Genomic DNA, 6,486 nt, shown 5'->3' on the forward strand with positions numbered 1-6,486 from the left:
ATAAACATATATCTGTAACGTCTATGGTAACAGCTGTGACAAGTTTTATTTTTTACATATTTTCTTTATATAACAATCCAGGTGTTAATTTTATGTAAGTTAGTAAAAATTGGATATTTAAGGAGGTTTTTACGAATTGCACAGGTTTTCTTGGTGCATATTAACCACAGATTATTTTTAAAACATGGGAGGAAATTCAACTTCATCTAATAAATCCAACAAATCTTCTTAATCATACATTCTTCCCTTGTTTACCATTAGCCATAACACATTTTGTGCCTTTTGGTATATTGTGAATATTCTAGAACATGATTCTAGCACAAACTATGACAGTTCATCCACTGTCTTTTGTGATCTTTTCCTTCCCTCCTGTGCTACATTTCCCCACTCCAGTGGAGAATATTTCGAATTTAACTGTAGAAAAGCAGTGTTATTCTCTCTTACAAGCAACAACAACAATTTTTAAAAAATAAAGTTTTTCTAAGGTTTTACCCCAGAAATTAGATTTTCAATATAACAGTTTTAATATATACACATTTTTTTATTTCTGTGATTTTTCTGTTAGGCACATTTTTATATTACTTATTAACCATTTGGAACTTTTTTGCAAACAAGAGGGGGATTAGATTTCCAAATATGCCAAGTTAGAGGCAGAGTGTGGAGAGGGGTGTCAATGCTCTTGCTTTTAGCAGAAGGCAGCAGATGTTTTCCCAAAGGATATACACAGGGTGCCTGCAGAACCAGCTTTTATTGTTTTATTAAAAGAATCGGGATGTCTGTGGTTATGTGGACAGCATACGCCGGTGCTTCTGTGTGCCTCAGAAACCGATTCTTCACTAGAAAAGCAACAATGGTGTTTGGACCCATTGTGACAGTGGCCTGCGTCAGCATGATGTGTGTGGGGAAGAGTTGGCAGCAACAGGAATTCAAAATGCTCTCCAGGTAGTTGTTGAAAGAGCAGAGCACTGTGTTTTTGAGAAATTTTTCCAAGAAGTCATGAGGCCAATAGATTATTTTATTGCAGATTTTTCTCAGCAACAAGAAATTGAACACTTTATTCATTGCTAGCATCTTAAACTCACCAAATCTTTTTGACTTTTGAATAGATTGTCAAGCAACTCTAAAATTCTCAGCTTTTTCAATACCGTGGCAGGCATTAAAATGAAATCATTATTCATTTTCAAGCATCCTAATTACCTGTTATAGAAAAAGGGCTAATGTTTACTCTTCATTTGGCCTATCCATGTATCATAAAGGAGAAGAATTTTTAAAATCTTATCCTGGGATGGGGAGAGTGGCAGAAGAGAATGTTTTGTTTGGAATTGTCTTGGAATACAGAGTTCCTGGTCTGAGAGGATCCATTTCAATCTGCAGTTGTCTATGAGCCACACAGGATACAGGAGGACAGCTTGGTGGGTCGCAAATGAGATATCACGTGAAAGGTGTTCAGTGGCGAAACCTGTCGGACATATTTATTAGACAAGATGTGCCAAAAGACAATGAAGGATTCAGGGTGATGCTTAGATTCATCCTGGCCTGAATTTACCCCTGGGCTTTTAACTACCATTGCCTGCTCATCCCCCTGTACTCACCTGGGATCACCCCAAAACACCAGGCACACTCTTGCCTCAGTGCCTGGGAACTTGTTCCTGCTTCTTCCTGCCGAGGTTTTAAGAAATGGCTTGCCCCTTTTCCCAAGGTTATCTTTCCAGAGAGAACTTCCAGTACTCCCCTCTTGAATGTGGACACCATCTCTCATCCCCAGCATGGCAGATGACTATGAGTCTGGTGGAAGTTTTGCAGACTTGGGAGAATAAGAGGACTTCTGCTTTGAACTCATTATGATAAAGATGTTCTAAAAACAGCTGGCAAAGTCCATATACAGCTCTCTTTGCCCATCTTTGCAAGCATGAAGGCTGTTCTCAGCAATCAGGCTCTCAATGTGACAGAAAAATGTAGGCATCACCCTGAGGATGCACAGTGATTGTGAAGAGCCCCAGAGGAACCCTGTGAAGGGACTTTAATCACATAGATGTAGAACTCAAGTCTCCTTGGAAAGAAAAAGAAGACGCTTATTGACAAATTGTGGGGAGATAGAAAGGAGCTGGCTGGTGTCAGCATCAGGTGTAGTTGTGCGCAGAAGGGTGACACATGGGACTTCCCTTGCAAACTGAGTTCTGCATGCTCAGTTCCCCTACGTGGCTATGCAGGAGAACAATCTCTCAGTGAAATACAAAATGTCTTGGGTGAAAAATACATCACAGGGTTTGGATGAGGCCAGGCATTGCTTGCTCATTATCTCAAGCCCAGAAAGATGAGATAATTCTTGAAGGCAATGACATTGAACCTGGATCAAATTCAGCTGCTTTGATTCAAGCAAGCCATAAAAGTTAACAACAAGGGCAGCAGAAATACTTGAGATGGTGTCTGTCTCTGAAAAAGGGACAGTGCCACAGGCCCACAGGCAAGACCTGAGAGTTGTTCAGCTGCAGTGACCACAGCTGCCAGATGATCCCTGAGGACTAGCTATGATATTTTAGAGATGCAACATAGAAAAGAGAAAAGAAAAACAAACCTGCAGCGTAGGCAAGATGTAAACTTTGTATCCTTTTAGATGTACTGTAAATAAAGGTAATATGACTATTGGGACTTTTGCCTCAAGGCAGGATGAAGTATTTGTGATAACTAGAAAAGCCAGACAAACCATAAAAAATGATTTTGGGGGGCGGGGGGCGGGTATCATTGAACTACTGAAGCAATAAGGCTGAAAGAGACTGAAATTCCAGAGAAGCAGAAGTAAACTCAGAAGCAAACTGATTTGCATTTTCCTTTCCCTCTGGGAATATTTCTTGGCTTGGTGTGAATTAAAGGCTGAGAGTATGACCATGGTGAAGACAGAGAGCTGCTGCTGGGCACACGTAAACAGTCACAGTCTGGCCTCTGTGAGGGTGAGCTGAGTGACCAAATTGGAGACTCAGGGGACCTCAAGCACTGCCGAACCCTCTCTCAAGACTTTGCTGTATTCTGAAGATGTGTAGAGCAAGTTCAAAAGACTATTCGCTTTTTATCACTCTGACCAAAAGACATGGCAAAAACAACTTCCAGAAGGAAAAACTTATTTTGGTTCATGGTTTCAGAGGTCTTAGTCCATAGATGGGTGACTATGATAGATGCTCTGAGCCCAAGAACATCATGGTGGAAGGGCCCAGTGGAAGACAGCAGCACACTAATGATGGTCAGGAAAGCAGAGAGTGAGTGAGCCAGGTACAAAGAACAAAATATAAACCCCAGAGGCCTGCTTCCTCCAGCCACACTGTATCTGTCTACACTACCACCCAGTGCAATAGTCTTTCAAATTATTCATGCATCAAATGGATCAATCCACTGATTAAATTACAGCTATCATAATCTAATCATTTCAGCTCTGAATGTTCTTGCATTAACACAGGAGCTTCTGGGAGTGGAGGCACCAAAGCCTAATAAAGACTAAATCAAAGAACTTTGAAAAGCAGAATGGAAATTCCAATATTCTTGGTATTGAAAGAGTCAAAAGATCCACTGAATTTGCAATTAAACCTATTGAAGGTCACACCATAAAACAGATGTAAATAGACTGATTTTTACCGAAAATGTGTCCCAGCCTGGAGACAGCCTGGGTGTAATCCATGTTTGGGTGAAGGTGATGAGGCATCGATTCTACTTTTATAGTTGTGAGGGTGGTAAAATCTGGTTTTGATGGAAGATATCCTCTGATTTGGGGGGGGAAAAAAAGATAACTCCACAGTGTCTTTTTCATACACAGTATGTGGCACTAAATTTCCTATCAGACAAGCCAAGACATAGAAATACAGAATTAGTAACTAAGATATTGAAGAGAAACAAAACCCCAGAAAACAGAGATTCATAGATGATGGAGATTTTGTAGTTTACAGGAAAGGACTTGAAATTAATAATTCATATGCTTAAAAAAACAGTGAAATATAAACAAGTTTGGGAAAATTTTCAAGAATATAAGTAGAGCTAAAATCTAGCTCTATTTGAATCTAAAAAGATCAAAGTGACTGACAAAATATGATAATTGGGATGGGGAGAACTCAATGGAGAGTTTTACCAGTAGATCAGATATGGAATAAGACAGGTTTATCAACCACAAAATGGATCAATAGAAAATATTCAAACTAAAGTGTTACTGAGAAAATAAACCAGAAAAGAGCATCAATAATATCAAAACACAGAGATTTAATACTTATGCAGGGAGAGCGTCTAAAGGAAAAGAATCAGACAATGGAGTCCTATAAGGAAAGAATTGAAACAAGGTCATAAATAGACATTTTTTTTTACAAGGTAATGGCTCTTAAATGTTAGTGAAAAGTTATCAACCCCCAGACATAAGAAGCCAAAGAACTCAATTTAGTACAAATGGAAAGATGCTACCCAGCACATCAGACTAATTCCCCAAAGCCCAACGTAAGAGAATTTTAAAAGCAGTACAGGAAAATGATACATTACCTTCAATGGAAGAGAAATTAGATTTTCAGGTGACTTCTCCAGATAGGAAAGCCAGAGGACAATTTAACCACATCTCTGGAAGGCTGGGGGGATCCTGCTAACCCAGAATGCTGTGCCCAACAACCTTACCCTTCAGAAATGGAGGTGACCAAGGGGTTTTCAATGAGAAAATGAATTCCCAGTAACCCTACTGTAAAAAAATGTTAAAGAAATTTCTTTTGATACAAGGAAAACAAAGTGGGGAAACTTGGAAAAGAATTAGAAAGCACAAAAATGTGGATAAATGTTAACAAATGTTGATTATATAAAATGATACTAGTATCATCTTGGGAAGTTTTGAACAAATATAGAATTAAAATTGGCAATGATTACTCAATAAAGTAGGCACTGGTATATGAAGTTGTGTTCTAAGGTTCTAATATTAAAAGTAAAATTGTGTTAGACAATTATACCAAGAATATATGCTGTATCCCTAGAGTGTAACACCTCAGGAAGAGTAATACAATGTGTTACCAATAAATAGAATAGAAATGTAAGAATAAAAATACGATTTATCCAAGAGAAGTCTATACAGTAAAAGAAACAAAACCCAGATTATCCAAGGAGAAAACTAATTGTAAAATGGTAGAAATGAGCCCAACATCAGTAATAACATTGAAAGCAAATAGATTAAATATTAAAAATAAAATACTATGATTTTCATATTGGATTAAAAATATTTATCTGATGCTTGCAAGAAATACGTGTTACATATAAAAACATAAAGAGTATAAGTAAAATGATGGAAGTTGATTTCATACAAACTCTATCCAAAAGAAAACTGATATGGCTAAACTCATAGTCAGACAAGGTAGTCATTAAGAAACTAGATTACTAAAGAATGACCCAAATAAAGGGGTCAGTATATCTAGATGATACCTAGACTCTATGTCTGCATGCATACAACAGATTCAAAGTATATACAATGTAATTAGCAAACAGAAGAGAGATGCGACAAATTTGCAATCATAGTGGAGACTCAACATACCTTTTGCAAGAGCTGATAGAAAAAATGAGATAAGTACATAAAAGTTTTAACAAAGTAATTAAACATGATCAGTTGACCAGTATGCAATGCCTTGCCAGACAAAACCAGTGAACACTTCCTCGTCTAGACACATGGAATTGTTCTCACATTCTATACTGGTCAGGGTTCTCCAGAGAAAGAGAACCAGTGGTCCATATACAAGAAGATTCATTATAAGGAATCGATTCACAATATGGAAGAGGACAAGCCCATCCCAGGTCAATCCAAGGCTGGAAACTTCGAGGAGGAGAAGGAGAGGATGCTCCAGTTCAGTTTCTCAGCCAGGAGAATGTGTCACCTGAGGCACTGGTCCCCTTGTGTTCCACCCAGGACTTTGAGAGTGTGGGATGCTACTCTCCAGCATTATAGACAGCCAGCTGCTCCTCCCCCCCCTTGTTCCCATGTTTTTTCATTCAAAAGCATGCTCACAGAAACACCTACAGTTGTTTTGACCAGAAATCCAACACCTCATAAAAATACTATAAAAAAAAAAACAAAACAATCCTTAGGAGGGACAATGCTTAGAAGTCAGGGACAAATCTGGAGGTGGTAGGGCAGACACATAGCAAAACTGGAGGAGGGTTGTGATTGGGCCAGTTTTATAAGACCCTACATTCTAGGGACCACATTTCTGGAATTTTTTTAGAGTCACTGATTTATTCACATTAATACATTCAACCTCATTACCAGATTTCATATCATAAGTAATTTTCATAGTCATAAGTAAAATTTATCAAAAAGCTTCACTTACTATTACCTATATGTGATATTAGAATCCTTGTAAAATTTTTTAAAAACTGTTTATATCACTTTTGTGATAAACACAATTAAAAAGCTTAATAACTTCATTTATATATCATAATGTGACAAACTTTAATACTTAATATTTATCTCACAATACAGATTGTGAT

At 37.8% G+C, this 6,486-nt stretch overlaps 1 pseudogene; it reads left to right on the forward strand.

Annotated features, from left to right (window-relative positions):
* Positions 1-1,909: 1,909 nt before the first annotated feature.
* On the forward strand, positions 1,910-2,419 carry LOC113185718 (large ribosomal subunit protein uL6 pseudogene; annotated as a pseudogene).
* The last annotated feature ends 4,067 nt before the right edge of the window (positions 2,420-6,486 follow it).

The sequence above is a fragment of the Urocitellus parryii genome, chromosome 2 (assembly GCF_045843805.1).
Source record: "Urocitellus parryii isolate mUroPar1 chromosome 2, mUroPar1.hap1, whole genome shotgun sequence".
Classification (NCBI taxonomy): Eukaryota; Metazoa; Chordata; class Mammalia; order Rodentia; family Sciuridae; genus Urocitellus; species Urocitellus parryii.